This window comes from Periplaneta americana, chromosome 10, assembly GCF_040183065.1.
Source record: "Periplaneta americana isolate PAMFEO1 chromosome 10, P.americana_PAMFEO1_priV1, whole genome shotgun sequence".
In the NCBI taxonomy this organism is placed as follows: Eukaryota; Metazoa; Arthropoda; class Insecta; order Blattodea; family Blattidae; genus Periplaneta; species Periplaneta americana.
In genome coordinates, this window is record NC_091126.1 from 120,744,084 (window position 1) to 120,762,720 (window position 18,637).

The 18,637-nt window shown below is 33.6% G+C and overlaps 1 long non-coding RNA gene and 1 other non-coding gene across 2 annotated transcripts in view; both read right to left on the reverse strand.

Annotated features, from left to right (window-relative positions):
* Positions 1-18,637, reverse strand: part of LOC138707981 (uncharacterized) — a 152,100-nt gene that overhangs the window by 119,143 nt on the left and 14,320 nt on the right. The window lies entirely within an intron of this gene.
* LOC138708287 (small nucleolar RNA SNORA16B/SNORA16A family) lies at positions 401-538 on the reverse strand. The gene has a single exon (XR_011334692.1). It is a non-coding gene; the product is annotated as a small nucleolar RNA SNORA16B/SNORA16A family (small nucleolar RNA).

The window sequence follows — 18,637 nt, forward strand, 5'->3', positions numbered from 1 at the left end:
AAAGACACAGGCAGTTGATGTAAATAGGTCGGATAGCAGAGGGAATGCACTGACTATGGATTTCAGTTTAACTATCAACCACTGTATTCACATACATTGCCACCAGTGGAAATAAAATTCACTTACAATTTCAATTGTGTCTCGATCATATACAATGAGTTGGAGGTCTTAGAATTTATGTCTAGGAAAAGACTTAACGCCCATTTTACATTTCTGAAAGTTCATATTTATCTGCATAATGTTTAAATATATAAAAATATACATTTTGTGCCAGTGGACAAGTCATTATCAATGACTGTCTCTATAAGAGACTGTAATTACCAAATTCGGTAAATTTACGAGAGCATTAGAACATAAATGAGATCCACTTCTATCAATTACTGGAAAACACATACACAAAAAATGTATTCAACCTGGGTAATGCTGGTAAGGTAAGAGGAAACAAAACAGCGACCATTGGTTGAAAAACATACTATAGGCCTCATTTTGACTGTAATCAATAGCAGGACATTTAAATACAGCTTCGATAAGGCCAAGTGTCATAAAATGAAGAAATTATTCTTGAAATTCAAAATCAATTTTAAACCAATTCACAGTGGGATAGAATGAACTTATTTGCGGCCAAAATTAAAAACATCAATTTTTACCATTTTCTTTATTCGGAATGTTGGAATCAGAACTTTCTACCATTTTTAAGACATAATTTCCCACATTTCTGAAGTTTTCAAGGTTCTGTTGTAAACATGTATCAAACAGAGTCTGAGAATATTTTTCCTCACATGAAATTCTCTCTCTTGTATACTTTATTCCATGATTCTCTAAAGCATCCTTTGCCGAACAGCCAAATGGCAAAACACTGTTCACAGGAATATGTTTTCTATGTACGAGTACTTTATGCACAGACACTGGTATTGGAAGCTATTCATAGTTTCATGTACACTTCAGCAGTTTCAGTCCAGTATTTTTCAAATAAGCGAGTATCAAGACTATATTAACAACATGTGAGAGCTATTATAATAACTCTAAACCTTTCAATAAATTATATACTAACATCTTTAACTTCCGAAAATAATGTTGGTTAAGCAAACACACTTTGGACAATGTTCCCATTATTAGCTGAACAGCTCCCATTTGGCTCGAGCTTGTCGACATTTAAGTACATAAATTCCTCTAATCTAATTTGAGAAGTTTTATTTCAATTGATGTGGAATATGTATAATGCATTTAATCAATCAAAACAAGGGATGACGGGCTCTGATTCCATGTTATAGTGTTTCACATTCAGACACAAATACTGGTCAATCTAAAGTTTTTGCATGTTTAAATTGCAGGGTTTTGCTTCACAAATCCAGCATGTTTGATTAGATTTTGTGTTTGTTAGAATGTTTAGTATTTCCCCAGCAATTAAGATTATTACAGCAGACGAAATTTTACATATGCTGTATTTCCATTGCTTAGAGTTATTTAAACGTTTTTATCTCGTCGATTTTTTGTCAACATTAGCCTTCTCCTGTAAGACATGCTCTTTCGTTTCTTTGATATACTGTAATTTCAAAGGGTGACAAAATCGTACTGAGAGACTGGGTCGTTCCAAATAATATTAAATGATGAACTAATTATTCGAATTGGAACTGTAGTTATTACAAACAACATTCAAATTCGTGGCTTAATAACTAGGGATGTAAGAATTTCTGTTTGTATAGTGATTGGTCTGAACTGTCATCAAATCCATAGCTACAGATTAGTTCCAAATTGCAAAATTCGCAATGATTTAACATGTCTCCCAGTAGTACTCCTTCCTCAAATTAAACTAATCTTTTAGTAATGTGTTCTAGCAAGAGATTTAAGGGAATTTCAGCTCATGCAGGCCTAAAGATTTGCATGAAAGTTTTGATTCCTTAATGTTTTGATAAAGATTGAAAATATTGGCATTTTGACTTTTATATATAATGTGATGATATATTGTTTCCTTAGATTATTATCTAGTAAATATGCCAACGCCTCATCACTACTTAAAGGTACAGGTGATAGATTATCGGAATCAAAATATTTCTCTAACTTTAGTTGGCATAGTGGATCTTTTATTCACTTCCTGTAACACCACAATATTTAACTGTTATATTGATCTGGCATCCACACTTGCCACTTAACCATAAACCCGACTTCTTGTTGGATAAAGATAATTTTGAGACTGCTCTACGCTGTAAGATGAACAACAGTACTTTCTGATTTCCTTTCATAAGAAAGAACAGAGCGACATGATTCATGTCTTGAACTCTTTGTAGAAGCAGATTTCCATTTAAGGAATTCAAAATCCTTCGAAAGTCAACAAGTGTTCCTAGACAAAAATCTTATGACAAAAATATTCAACTTTCAATTTTGAATTGTATACATAATCATCTAATTTATCAGTGACAGGTTATCATATTTAGTACTTAAGAGTAGATGGTGCGACATCATAGTTATAAATGCTCACGCCCCTACAGAAGAGAAAGACGACCATATAAAGGATAGCTTCTATGAGGAATTGGAACATACTTTTGATCAGTTACCTAGATATCACATGAAAATTTTATTGGGGGATTTCAACGCTAAACTAGGACAGGAGGATATTTTTAGACCAACTATTGGAAAAGAGAGCCTACACGCAACTAGTAGTGACAATGGAATTAGATTAGTCAACTTTGCCACATCGAAAAATTTAATTGTCAAAAGTACAACATTCCCCCATAAGGATATACATAAATATACTTGGACTTCTCCAGATGGATTGACACACAACCAAATAGATCACATCTTGATAGATAAACGGAGGCATACTAGTATAGTAGATATTCGAACTTTCAGGGGTGCAGACTGTAATTCTGACCATTATTCGGTGATTGGAGAATTAAGAGAAAGATTATCAGTAGCCAAGCGAGTAGAGCAACAAGTTAATATTACTAAATTCAATATTTTGAAATTAAAGGACGAGGAAGCTAAGCAAAATTATCAGGTCGAAATTTCGAATAGGTTTGCCACTTTAGAAAGTTCCGACGAAGTTGAGAAAGAATTAGATGTTAATAGCGTGTGGGAAAATATCAGAGATAGTATCAAAATTGCAGCTGAGCAGAGCATAGGTTATTATGAAACTAAGAAAAAGAAACCGTGGTTTGATGAAGATTGTTGCATGGTAGTAGAAAGAAGGAAACAGGCAAAATTGAAATTCTTACAGGATCCAGTTGAGGAAAAGAGAGATAATTATTTCAATGAAAGACGAGAAGCAAGTCGTACACTTAGGAATAAAAAGAGAGGTTACTTGAAGGAAAAACTGAATGAGGTAGAAACAAATAGTAAGAATAAAAACTTTCGAGATCTATATAAGGGTATAAAGGAATTTAAGAACGGATATCAGCCAAGGGTAAACGTGATCAAGGATGAGAATGGTGACTTGCTTGCAGACTCTCCATCAATCCTAAACAGATGGAAAAACTATTTTGAACAACTACTAAATGTACATAGGCCAAATAGAAATGATCGGGACGAAATTGAAATACAAACTGCTGAGCCATTTATACCCGAACCCACGCTTTCAGGAGTCGAAATTGCGATAGAAAATCTGAAAAAGTACAAGTCTCCAGGTATCGATCAAATTCCAGCAGAATTAATAAAAGAGGGTGGAAGTGCATTATATAGCGAAATTTATAAACTTGTACTTGCTATTTGGGAAAAGGAAATTGTACCAGAACAATGGAAGGAGTCCATAATTGTACCTATTTTTAAAAAGGGGGACAAAACCAACTGTGGTAACTTTCGAGGAATATCACTCTTGTTGACGTCGTACAAAATTTTGTCCAAAAATTCAAATATCTTGGAGCAACAGTAACAAATATAAATGATACTCGGGAGGAAATTAAACACAGAATAAATATGGGAAATGCGTGTTATTATTTGGTTGAGAAGCTTTTATCATCCAGTCTGCTGTCCAAAAATCTGAAAGTTAGAATTTATAAAACAGTTATATTACCGGTTGTTCTGTATGGTTGTGAAACTTCAACTCTCAACTCTGAGAGAGGAACATAGGTTAAGGGTGTTTGAGAATAAGGTGCTTAGGAAAATATCTGGGGCTAAGCGGGATGAAGTTACAGGAGAATGGAGAAAGTTACACAACGCAGAACTGCATGCATTGTATTCTTCACCTGACATAATTAGGAACATTAAATCCAGATGTATGAGATGGGCAGGGCATGTAGCACGTATGGGCAAATCCAGAAATGCATATAGTGTGTTAGTTGGGAGACCGGAGGGAAAAAGACCTTTAGGGAGGCCGAGACGTAGATGGGAAGATAATATTAAAATGGATTTGAGGGAGGTGGGATATGATGATAGAGACTGGATTAATCTTGCTCAGGATAGGGACCAATGGCGGGCTTATGCGAGGGCGGCAATGAACCTTCGGGTTCCTTAAAAGCCATTTGTAAGTAAGTAAGTAAGTACATAATCATCTGAAAGACTGTCTTATCACTGGTTCAATATTTTTAACAGAGCAGCACTTTCCTATTTAATTTTACAACTTCATCACATGTATTGAATAGTACTTCTTCATGCGACACTTCTCTGAAAGAATGTAAGAACAGACAAAAGTGCACGAGATTGCAAAACAAAAGCATTCAGTCATTATCAGTGATGAACAACTATCGATTTACATTCGAGTAAGAATCAGCATATCACAGCACTTTTACTGTAAGCCTGTTGGAACTTGAAACATAAACTGCATTCATCAAGAAAAACTTTAATGCATTGTAACCTTATGGGCTCTAATATATAACAAGATTATGCCAGACATAATGAATGAAAACATAAGAGCATACCATGGTGAATGGTATACATGGTCCAGTATTTGGTATATGAATAACACAAAACACAGAAACATACAAGACAAAGAATTAACAATTTTAGAGAACACAAATTTTCTAAGTTGATCAGAAGTTTAACTTATGAGAAGGATTACACTAAAACGCTAATGCTAATCTGCATAAATTTACGCTTATAAGATGCTGTAACTATCAGAGATTGTCTGGAAAAAATCTTTTCCTAAAAAATAAAAACTATTTACCCTCCCCCCCCCCCAATTTTGGTCACGAAAACAGCTCTTCTATCCCACTGTGCAACTGTAAGAAAATAGTCAATACCAAATAATAATTATGAAGGTGAATATATTCATGTAAAGCAATATTCTTCATAATTTGCTTGTTCAACCACTCCATAGTTGCAAATATTGCTTCAGTTCTGTTAGCCACTTGGCACAAATTGGCCAGTTAGCAGTCAGAATTACATGTCTCCACCTATTCCACATTGCTGATAAGCACACCGATCAAAAATGTGGACACACCTTAATGTTTCTAAAAAAAAATAAGTTTCTTGCCTCTTAACAGACATTTCTAATGGAACTATTGAGCACAATAAAATATAAGAATTTTCATAGGTAGTGGTATTACCGAAAATCTGTTTTTAAATATTGTGTCTGTTACTACCATCCAAACCCCACTTAATGTTGATCGTATTATCTGAATGTGCTGTTTCATTATTTCTTTTTGTGCATGCACCAAATGCTAAACAGTATGGTCTAAAGATTTCGTGGAAATATCTCAGCTTTGCTCTCTGTAATGGATATGTTTTCAGGACAGTACTGTTGTTTCACTTGAGCTACTGCATTATATGGTGGGTATATTATGTTCACAGATTTTGTCTGTACTCCAGTTTGAATGTGAATGTAATCATCCTTGTCTGGACCTAATTTCGCAATAATTATGTCTATATTTAGATTTAGTCATTGATAGTTTTTCTTTGTGAATGCATCATGAATTTGTTCACTCTCTTTCTACTTTCTAATCAGTTTTGACAAACACTTTCACTTAGTTTCTGTACATTCTTCATTGTCTGAAGAGCACTTACGACATTTATCCAAAATTGAAAAACTTTACATAACATTCTGCATGGACTAACAAAGAATTTGTTCTCTTTTAACACTAAATATAGCTCATTTTAAACGATTTTTACACTGTTCTCAGAATCACAAGTATTGATGTTCACATGAATGCCTGTGAACAAAATACCTTATTTAGCAAAGTGATAATTTGTGAAAGCTAATTTTTTTTATATTGTAATCTCAATATTTGAAGCTAACAAATAGGTACTCTGTTGAATTCTTTTTTGTAGCCCTCGTCAAATCTTGACAGAAGAAATATTATGTAATTATGACACTGCATAAAACCTCTTGTTAGATCCATGATAAATGAATAAACTCAATTATTTTTAACTTTAACATAATATAAGGGAGCATACTATAGAATCCGTGATGTCGCATAAAAAATTATTAAGAATACTTATTGTATTTACAAGGTCATATGTGCATGCAGAATACTGGTGGCCAAGTATGCTGTCCTGCACGCTTCTAGTCTTTTATGAACAAGTCATTATGTCTCAAAGGAAGATCCAGATGCGATGATTTGGGTAGGAGGAGATTGTAAGCATACTGGTAATTCCGTTTGTATAATAAAATGAGTTCTTTAAAGGGGTACAAGAGTGGATTAGTGAACAATACACTTGCACATGTGACAGAAAACTGAAGGCAATTAAAACGATGATTGTTAGAATAACATAAAAGTAGCAAATAAATAAGCTTTTAGTTTATTTTTGAAAAGCAAAAATAAGCACATTTTTACAATAAGCAGCAAGAGCTTAAATAGACAAATAGGAAAATCAAAATATGTCCCTATCACTCGTAAATCTGTATTCTGACATACATCAATCTAGTAAGAAAAGGCACTTTGCCAAACATTCAGGCTCCAATAATCACCAATTTCCTTGCTGAACTCCAAATTCCTTTCCCCAATCTCCCTATTCTCCTGATAAGACCCCTACATCTTACCTATTTTCAAAATTGAAATTGCCACTCAAAGGGAAGAGTTTCGACACAATACTGAAGATATTCAGGCAAATACAGAGAGGGTTCTTAACACCCTTTAGGAGGACCTCCAGGAATGCTTCCAAAAGTAGAAACACCTTTGAAGTCAGTGTGTTCAGTTATAAGGAGACTACTTTGAAGAGTTCCATCACAATAATCTGTATGTACTGTCATTTGGATACTAAAAACCCACTCTAAAAACTTTTCAATTACACCTCATACATTGATTCATATGCCTGCCTCCCTTGACAATGCTTGACTCAAAGCGATGTCACCACAGCAAGTTGGTAGCTGGTTTGCAGATTGTGAAAGCAATACAATTTGGCATCAATTAGTGATGCTTCAATAATGTTTAGTTTCTGTTAAAAGATTCACTGCAATCTTGAAATACGAAAATATGGACAAAGAACTGGTTGTGGGTGCAGTGTAACTCCACCTCCTCATGATGCACCTGGTTCATTCTATAAGAGTTACAATGTGACAAGTTTCCCATAAAGAACTAAAGATGGAAAACAGCATTTATCAATGCTATAACACAACAGAGAAGGAATGTCACAGAGCAAGAAGACCATTATAGAAAACTCACTACATGAACATGACACTGACTTACTCATATTAGTTGAAGCTAATGTTAGTAATGAAAATTATAAAGATTACATCAACCAATATTCCACCTATTTTCTTCACAAAACAAATTGGAGTTAGTATACTTTAATACATATTTTCAAGTAGTCAAAACCATGAACACTATACATATGGCAGAAATAGTGTAAGTAGAAATCCGGAAAACAAAAAGGAAATTTACAGTCCATGAAATATACAGCCCACTGTTGACATCACAGAAACAAAAAGAAATATGCCGATACCAGTACATTAAAGTGTGTCATTTAAAAGGATGAAATTAAATTGTTCATATTTTCTGCTTTGAGGGGTCCTAAAAATGTGTTAGATTGTGACGAATTCAAATATGGTACCATATTATTTTTCAGTTTAGACAATATTTAGCTTGACAAATATACATTTGATTAAAAATCACTTAATTGGCGTGGTGAAAAAAATTTAATTCATCTTCAGAAAATGTCAAAAAAAATTTTTTTTTAATAAAATTTCATTTTTTGAACAGAAATCATATCACTATCATAAATATTATATTATCCAAAACAGTACTAAGAAGTAAAGGCAATGATTATATAATCAATTCTTCAAAATGGCAAAAAATATATAGGCCTATATTAAAACAACTAGAACATTAATTTTCATAAATAAATATACCATTATCATATCATCGCTACTAATTATCATAAAAATTATATTTGAAAGTATTATTACAGTCAATAAAATATTTAAACAAGTTTCATCAAGTCTTGCTTTGATTCATTTTTGGCCATCAGCCGACAACTTACTTCTTGGTCTCTGATGTTGCCCTCACATTTCTCATATGTATATGCCCTACTTGCTGCTTCTGAGACTTGTTTCACACATCTCGCTATAGACTGACCATGGCAAGATCACTGTGGAACTTGCAAGGGCTCGTCAATGAACTTCTTTACTTCTGCTGTAGTCAGTTTGCATGTCAAAGGAGGTTCATACACTCCATCAGACCAGTCTCTCAACTCCAACAGGGACAAAGCACTGGGGTTGATGGAAGGTGTTTTCGTTGGACATACAGATATCTCTCCTAGCGTGTCATCATCTCCACTCCTCAAGTCAATAATCTTCTGGACACTGGTTTTCCTATCCTCATGGTCATTTGCACACAAGAGTCTAGACAATTATTTCTCTGAATGCACAACATGCCGAGGACTGGATGGTTGACAAAACAGCTTCCACTACAGCCTTCTTTTGCAGGCAAACTCATTGTAGTTGAAACAAGATGTGATGTGGCCCTTCTGTCTAGGAGTGTTTAACTTTGATATAGAACCCAACAGAAATAGTAGATCTCAATGATGCATTTTACTACCAGTCTTAAGTTGAGTGTTCTTCCTCTCAGACCATGTTTTGAAACTCGTATGCGCCAAACCCTGTTTGTTATTGTTAACCACCTTGAATGATTCACTGGACCAATTTCAAGAAGGGCCAGATTCGTAGGAATTTGTCCTGTCCTTATGGCCTGCATGATCCAATACCCACAGGCTTGATCAGTAGACAGGTTCTATACGACATTGTCACTCAGTGGTATAAGAGGTTCTCCAATTGAGAGTTTGAAGAATAAAACATTAATTTCAAGTTCTGCTGCACTGTCTAGGATCAACTCGACACTGGCTGCTGGGTAGTTTCAGACATCCTCACCATCTTTTTCTCTTAGCAGTAGTCCATACTTCCAAACATATTGCAGAGTTGGGAGCTCAGGGGGCAATAACTCTTTACCACTTCCAAGTAGACTGCTCATATGTATGAATGTCCCTAATCTTCTAGATACCATTGTAACACTGACAGAGTGATTTCTTCAAAATTATAGAAATTGTTAAACATATAAAATAAAGCAAGAAAAATGTTATAAAATAAACTACAAGTACTTGGCAATCACTTTGAATGATTTTTAGAATATTTCACACACTATTTTTTTCATAAGGGGTATTAAATAGCACTAATTATAAATTATTGGAAATTTGACAAAAACTATTTTTCATGTAGTTATTTACCGAGCAAGACCATGTTATATTGAAAAATCCAAAAGTCACAACTTCATAGCACTCTACATTTTTCGAATTTGACATTTTAAAAAATCGACATGCCCTACTAGGATATCTCAATGGTCATTTACCCAAATGGGGCTATATCAATCACAATGCAGTAAGTACAACCATTGAAGAGCTCATTGAATCTAAGAATATGGAATTGTCCATTATTTTATTGGCCTGACAATGACAGTTGTGAAATTTCATTTTCAAACATTTTGTGCCAAACTGATGTCAGCACAGCTACAAGAAGGACCTGTACTTTAAACCAATATTCTTACAAGAGAATTGAAGCCAAACTGTCTCAGTTGTAGAAAGTTACATTTTGTTCACATTTTGAGAAATGTTGTGCCTTACACTTATATATTTCTCTGCCAAAAAGTAAGTTATCATTTCCCCCCCATTATAATTCTTTTGTCTACAGATACAGAACTATGTTCTCATTGCTATACATAATTTTCAGCATTTTCTAAGGTGTGGCACTTTGGAAAAAAAATTAATTTCCAATAAACGCAAAAAAAAATATCCTAAAAAAGGTAAAAGCATCATAGTACTTTAAATGTGCAATTTTTATAATCTCCAATATAAATCTCAGTTACAGACCATCTTTAATTAACATTCAATGATTACATTGGAAACTGTGGCGTTATTTGTAATTTTTTTTCCAACTGCTGACATGCAACTACATTCATAACAATATTACTATTTTCTGCTTCAACAACTTCACGGATTTCAATATGATTTTAAAGGAAGCCATTCACTGAGGTATGTAACACATTTGCAAAGTCTCAGCAAAACTGGAAACAGTGGGTGACATGGTCTGGATGAATTGACATGGAATGACTCTTCAGCCAAAAAACCAACATAGCTTCAGGCTTCATGAGATTTCTTTCCATCCTAGCAAAATTTTGCCTTGCCCTCTAAAATGTTTGTATTTTCTCGTGTACTCTTTGATATCCTACAAAAGAGCATTGACACTGAACATTTCTCATTGTAAAAGAAAAATAAATTAATTTGTTGACTCATTGCAGAAGATCAGAGATTCGGAATTTGAAGAAATGTAGACAAAATCTGACACTGATAATTTGAAAGAGAAGAGCCAAGGTCTATAAGGAGAAACTGTAATGATGAAGAGGTCAGTGTCAAGTATTCAAGAATATTTTGTAAAGTTTTGGACAATGTCATGACTCAAACTACTGTATGTTAACATTTGAACCTCAGAAATACTTCCAGTTTGTGGCACTGTTAGATTGTAAGAATTTTTGACAGTTACGATGCAACATTTTCTACCAATATATTTCCTCAACTTAATGAATCTTATAACTTGTTCAGTTTAAAAAGAAGAAAATCAAGGTTCAGTTTAGAAGGCATGAAGCCAAGACATTAACTCACCTAGAAATGCAACATGAGACGAAATATAGTGATATAATCTACACAAGAGACACTGTATTGGAAAAGATAAATTGTAATCTGATGGTACGCATTAATAATTAGCTCATGTTTAATGCATAAAATATGACATGAACTTTTAGTCCATGTTGTGAATAAAACATCCATTTATTAAAGAATATAAATACCAGTATCTGCACATCACAATAAGCAAACTAAGTTTATATGAACGTAGACCTATACTCAACACTTGGCGTAACAACTTGCAGCTATCTGAATAGTGCAGATCCTGACGTCACAAATTCCAGTGTGTGTTCATATCACGTGGCAGCCATACAGACTTATCTGATACCCAACACTAGGTTAATGTTCTAATGACGACCTTTGAAACCAAGTCATCAATCAGTACTGACTGTGAGCCAGACTTCTCAATTCAGAGCCTTGCACTGAACACTGACCAACCTTAAATCGTCTTGATATTTCTTTATGGAGATACAAGTGAACCAAAGTCTATTCCACACCAATAACACAAAGAAAACAGTGCTAATTAATTTAATGTACCCTAATAGCTGAAGCCACAATCTTCGAACACATGTATGATTCACACACCAAACCAAGTTGTCTATCCATAAACACAGAGCAGTGTTTAATTTCTTCAATGATATGTACCAATGAAAATGTGTATAATTGTTCATAATTTGCTTTAGGATATAGATTCAGAAGAATTTCGTTATGATGTCCAGGAACTTTACACTCACTTACACAACATTAATGGAGATTTAATCTTCAGTCCTACTTCTAACTAAAAAGTTAATGTTTCAACATTTTGTTACTTTTGTCATTCATTTTATTCTTCCATAATTTTCTTTACACTCAGTTTCTGTGTTTGATTTCCAAATAACTACCAGGTTTTATTTGTCTTAATGGATTTCTCCATTTTCATTTGGCCTGGATTTCTGTGCTAAAAAACTTAAAAATATTTATTTTTTATGTGCTAAAAATTAAAAAAATGTGCTAAAACGAAAAAATATTTTCTAAAAATGAAAACAAAAATATCAGAATGTTCGTAACTTACCAGAAAAAATTATAATGAAACTCACCAATTGGAGATAAACATCAGATGTAAGCTCCAGAACCTGACTGGAGATGCAGTGCACAACAATGTCATCTCCAGACTGTGAATCACAAATCCTTGCCTATCATCCAAGGGCAATCCCTTATATAAAGAAAAGGAACGTTCTACATAACACGATGTTAACACACTCCAACGATATTCTCAAAACACAACTCAATTTCAAAACACATACACTCTTTGACTCTAGACTACGAACGCACCCGTAAAGGAAACAAGAGGAGTCAAGACCAACAATAACCAGTTCCAAAGATGACCGAAAATAGGTCGAAACATGTTAACAAGGTACGTTAAAATTTAACACAAGAAAGTACTTATCATACATATTCCGAAGACAATGTTAACCTTGCAAATTTGAAGAGGGGTCATCACTAACACACACGATCAAGTTCACTTATGTTTTGGCCTTCCAAAACTTGAGCGACTTTGCAGAGAGTTTGATAGCCCATATTTTCCTGAAACATATCCTTCAATTTTTTTCTTAGAACTTCTATTTTAGAACCTGAGATAGTGTTAAGTTGTCTTTCGACATACTGTATTTCTTTAATTGAAATACTCAATAAATCTACAGAAGTTTCTAGTTTCTTTGAGTGAATCAAGAAACCGAAATTAGCAGATATGCAGGCCAAGTCACATTTGAAAGTAGTATCACATATTAAATTCTGAATAATCTCAATTGCAGAGGCATCGTCTTTGTCCAGTTCACTTACTACAGATGTAATTGCTTCAAAATGATCTGCATAATACAACACGGCGTTAAGCCAGATGTCCCAACGCGTAACTAAAGGTGTAGGAGAGGCAATGGAAGATCAGGATTTATCTTTTTGAAAAGATCAATCTGTGATGATTTTACAAAAACTTTTTCCATTGGACACTAACTTGTTTACATTAGGATAAATGGGTCGGATAGTTTCACACAATCTATGCAGGGCGTGAACAACACATGTTACATGAATCACATTAGGGTAACTTACACGAAGATCTTCTGCATCTTTCTTCACTACGGAGTCAGTAACCAAAAGCAATAGGCCTACATTGTCATACTTCACACCATTCGGCCACAAGATCTCCAAAGATTGATTAAATAGCATAGCTATTGTTACATGATCTGCAGCTGGCATTTCTTTATAGGCTAGCAAGAAAAATTGCTTGGAAATAATTAGTCATTTTTAAGTACACCTACTATTACATTTCCCACTTTTCGACCACTGGCATCAGTAGTTTCGTCAATAACCAGATTTTTTTATTTTCACATACAGACCTAATGTTTTGTAATGTTTCATCGTAGCACTTTGGAAGATAATTTTTCCTTAGCTTCGACTCATCAGGAGGACTTACATTCGCATATTTAGTAAGAAATTTCCTGAGCTTGCGATTGTTCACCTTATGAAGGGGAACATTAGCTGAAAAAAGTGCTTTATATAAATCTGAATAATAATCTGAGTGTTTTGGAACGTTGGAAGATGAGGATGATGATGATTCTCCTATAAGAATTGTCTCGACAAAACACACAATGCAGCCGCTATGTGCTTACTTTTTGACATATGTTGTATTACCTCGCATCATTGGTCTGCATCACCGAAGTTCGTTTGGAAAAGTACATCCTAGCATAAAAGTGATTGGTTTTTCAGGTTAGGCGAGAATTTACAAATTAGTTTTCGCATCAGTGCACGCCCATTATGCGAAATGAAACTGACCAATCACCAATCAGCCTCTTTCACCAATATAACCTAAGTCTTCAGTTCAGTAATACTCATTGCCACCACCAGTTCTTTGTACAGCTGTCAAAAGAAAAAGTGGCCGCTCTCCTGAAACAAAGTTCCCTTCGGGTATCTTCGCTACAATTCGGAGACAGGCGATGTTACATGTTGTTGGACCAAGTTGTCTGATATCTACAGTTATAATTGAAGTATTCTGTGTATTATTCGATAGCGTAATGGTAGCGTTCAGGCCTCTTATTCATGAGGTCCTGTGTTCGACCACAACCTCGTGCTTTTTATGTTCTTTTTTGTTCTGTTTTTGAAAGAGACAAACTATACATGTCTCCTTTCTCTTTTACGATTATTTTAGTAATTAACATCAGGTTCATTAATATATTATGCCATGACTTTATCATTATGATATTGTGGCTACAAATGGAAAGAAAAAAGATTTTATTCTCAATAAAAATATCTTTCGTCGCATAAACAAAACAAATTTACTGGCGTCAGCCTTAAAAAATTCAAACAATTAAGCGTTAAAAAAAAAACAAAACAAAAAGCCACAATTCAATATTTAGTCTACCTTCCTCTTATATCGATCATCTTGCAGTCGAGTGGGCATGGAATTGATAGTCTTTGCAAATAGCGACTGTTCTTAGACACGATATTCCAGGCATTCTGAACATACATAGGTGTTCTGACCATTGGCAGGTCTTTCATTGCAAACCCAGCAATCTCCAATCTTTCCTATTTTCTGCCTTCCTCTTAGTCTCCGCATATGATCCACATATCCTAATGTCGTCTATTATTCTTTTCAACCAGAGACCCAACCAAATACTTTTTATCTTTCTAATCAGTTTCAGCATCATTCTTTCTTCACTCACTTTTTCAAACACAATTTTATTTCTTATTCTGTCTGTCCACTACACACACATACACACCGTTCTTCTCCATATCCACATTTCAAATGCTTCAATTTGTTTCTCATTTCGTCGTAATGTCCATGTTCCTTCCCCATACAATGCCACACTCCACACAAAGCACTTCACTAGTCTCTTCCTTAGTTCTTTTTCCAGAGGTCCGCAGAAGATCCTTTTTCTTCTATTAAAAGCTTCCTTTGTTCATGTTTGCAGTTTTTCTTGGGAAGGATAGGTCTAAATGCGGTAACATCCCATTGCTTTCCGTACACCACTATCTCTTTCGCATCTTATTAAATTCCAGGGGGCCCAAGCGTGGAGATGAGGAGAGTGGATTTGACTAATTGGGCCCTCCGGACTTCACCGAAAGTCACGGCAAGGGTTAAATATTAATTCTATCATGATGTTTGACCCGATCAGAGACCGGGAAATCTCAATTAGCCTTTGCCCCCCACATCCTGGACTAGCTTCTACGAATCATCAGAAAATCTTAGAGTGTGATTGAGCCAATTTTTCCAAAAATGTTTCCACACTTTTGCCCTCGTAGCTCAGTGGACGAACGTCGGAATTTAGATGTCAACGTCTCAGGTTCAATTCCTCGTTACTCCTTTTCATTTTATTGTGGTTCAAGATAGTATAATGTAATAATGCGAAAAAAAAAAAAAACCAAAACCAGTATTCTGCAACTGGATTTTTCCAAACCTAATATTAAATTTATGTTATTTATATCGCTAAAGAACTATTACAATATAAATAACTTGAATATTATTTATACAGTATCACTAAAGAACGATAACAGAATATAAATGATAAATATCGGTTTGTTTAATTAATATATTATATAATACGTATTTAATTATCTAAATAAAATAACCTACAGTATTTTACAAAGAAAGATGGGTTATTTGTGTTATAATAATTACATAAAATACAGATTATTTATATTGCGAAAGAACAATAACAATATAAATAACTTGAATATTATTTTATAATGCTAATGAAGGAAAAGAGAATATAAATGATAACTTGAATATTATTTATATCGCTAAAGAATGGTAACAATATAAAAAACGTGAATATTATTCATATCGGAATTTCACAGATTTATTACAGACATATTTAAGAAATTGTAGAAGAATAGTAATTAGTAACAGTGTCCTATTTATTCTTCTTGGAGCCAAATTTGTAACTTTTAAAAGTGTGGTTACTATGTTGAAGTGTATGTGTTGCAATGGATGCTTGATTTGTTATGTATGTGAGTCAGTTATGGGATGCTTGATGTCGTCGCAATGTCGTAATTATAGTTTGATTGTGTTTGTGTGACCATTGTGTATTAATTTATGATGTATGGTAGGGAAAGCTGCATATTTGTGTTATAGAAGATTGTGTTTGTGTGACTATTGTGTATTAATTTATGATGTATGGTACGGAAAGCTGCTTGGGAAGGATAGGTCTAAATGCGGTAACATCCCATTGCTTTCCGTACACCACTATCTCTTTCGCATCTTATTAAATTCCAGGGGGCCCAAGCGTGGAGATGAGGAGAGTGGATTTGACTAATTGGGCCCTCCGGACTTCACCGAAAGTCACGGCAAGGGTTAAATATTAATTCTATCATGATGTTTGACCCAATCAGAGACCGGGAAATCTCAATTAGCCTTTGCCCCCCACATCCTGGACTAGCTTCTACGAATCATCAGAAAATCTTAGAGTGTGATTGAGCCAATTTTTCCAAAAATGTTTCCACACTTTTGCCCTCGTAGCTCAGTGGACGAACGTCGGAATTTAGATGTCAACGTCTCAGGTTCAATTCCTCGTTACTCCTTTTCATTTTATTGTGGTTCAAGATAGTATAATGTAATAATGCGAAAAAAAAAAACCAAAACCAGTATTCTGCAACTGGATTTTTCCAAACCTAATATTAAATTTATGTTATTTATATCGCTAAAGAACTATTACAATATAAATAACTTGAATATTATTTATACAGTATCACTAAAGAACGATAACAGAATATAAATGATAAATATCGGTTTGTTTAATTAATATATTATATAATACGTATTTAATTATCTAAATAAAATAACCTACAGTATTTTACAAAGAAAGATGGGTTATTTGTGTTATAATAATTACATAAAATACAGATTATTTATATTGCGAAAGAACAATAACAATATAAATAACTTGAATATTATTTTATAATGCTAATGAAGGAAAAGAGAATATAAATGATAACTTGAATATTATTTATATCGCTAAAGAATGGTAACAATATAAAAAACGTGAATATTATTCATATCGGAATTTCACAGATTTATTACAGACATATTTAAGAAATTGTAGAAGAATAGTAATTAGTAACAGTGTCCTATTTATTCTTCTTGGAGCCAAATTTGTAACTTTTAAAAGTGTGGTTACTATGTTGAAGTGTATGTGTTGCAATGGATGCTTGATTTGTTATGTATGTGAGTCAGTTATGGGATGCTTGATGTCGTCGCAATGTCGTAATTATAGTTTGATTGTGTTTGTGTGACCATTGTGTATTAATTTATGATGTATGGTAGGGAAAGCTGCATATTTGTGTTATAGAAGATTGTGTTTGTGTGACTATTGTGTATTAATTTATGATGTATGGTACGGAAAGCTGCATATTTGTGTTATAGAAGAGTTACGTATGTGTTGTTAATGTTTTTGTATGTTTCAAATTGATAACTGATATTTGTTTTACAATAGCAATGCCTAATTTACAGATTGTTTAGGTTTTGTTTACATCGCGTAAGCTAATTTAATTTTCTTTTCTATTTCTCTTTATGCTTATCTTTTCTGTGTATTAAACTATAGCCCTAACATACATAGCCTATGTAAAATAGGGCTAACCCCCATTGGAGATACAATAATAATAATTATTATTCATATCGTTATAAAACGATAACAGAATACAAATGATGACTTGAATTTTATTCATATCTCTAAAGAACGATAACAAAATATAAATAACGTGATATCCATAAAGAACGATAACTGGATATAAATGATAATTTGAATATAATTTTCATCGCTAAAGAACGATTAAAAATAAAATGAAAACTTGAAGAATGCAACCTTTGAATCATTAAACAAGCACTCTACCGCTGGTCTATGAGGCGCAGATATGGAACACTTTCATAGTTCCGGAACTGCTTGTACAAGCACATGCATCGTGTAACATCGCCGTGACCCGAAGTGGACTTTGAAAATATTCGCTGTTCACGAGTGCGGCCACTTTTTTTTTGACAACTGTACATACATTCCACCTAAAACTGAAATTTTACTAAAATTAAAATTATTATTAATTGTTAAATTAGAATATTTCAAATATTATTTTTAGTGATCGTTTCATTTAATTTAGTATATTCCCTGTTGTTGTTGTTGTTGTTATTATTATTATTATTATTATTATTATTATTAGTATTAATTATTAGTATCATTATTAATTGTATTTTTAATTAATAAGTTTATTATTGTCATTATTGAGTAATTAGTTACCACTGCCACCGGGTATATACCCATTGCAGTGTGAATAAATACATACATACATTAATTTTATATAAACTCCTGAAAGTGCTAAATTGGACTTTATAAGACCCCAAATCTCTCTTTTTTAGCAATAGAAATTCATTCCCCAGACAAGAAAGTGCGTAAGTCAATGTGAGGAAGAGATGAGTCATGTTAAGACACTTCACCCCCTAGAAAATAAGCCAGTATTAATTTCATAGTAGGCAAAGTAGAACCACAATTAACATGCATAAAATATCTGAAACCAGAAAAATGTTGCAAATTTTGAAATACTGGTCAACAATGAACACGGTTGGTCCATTTTGTATCTTCGATTA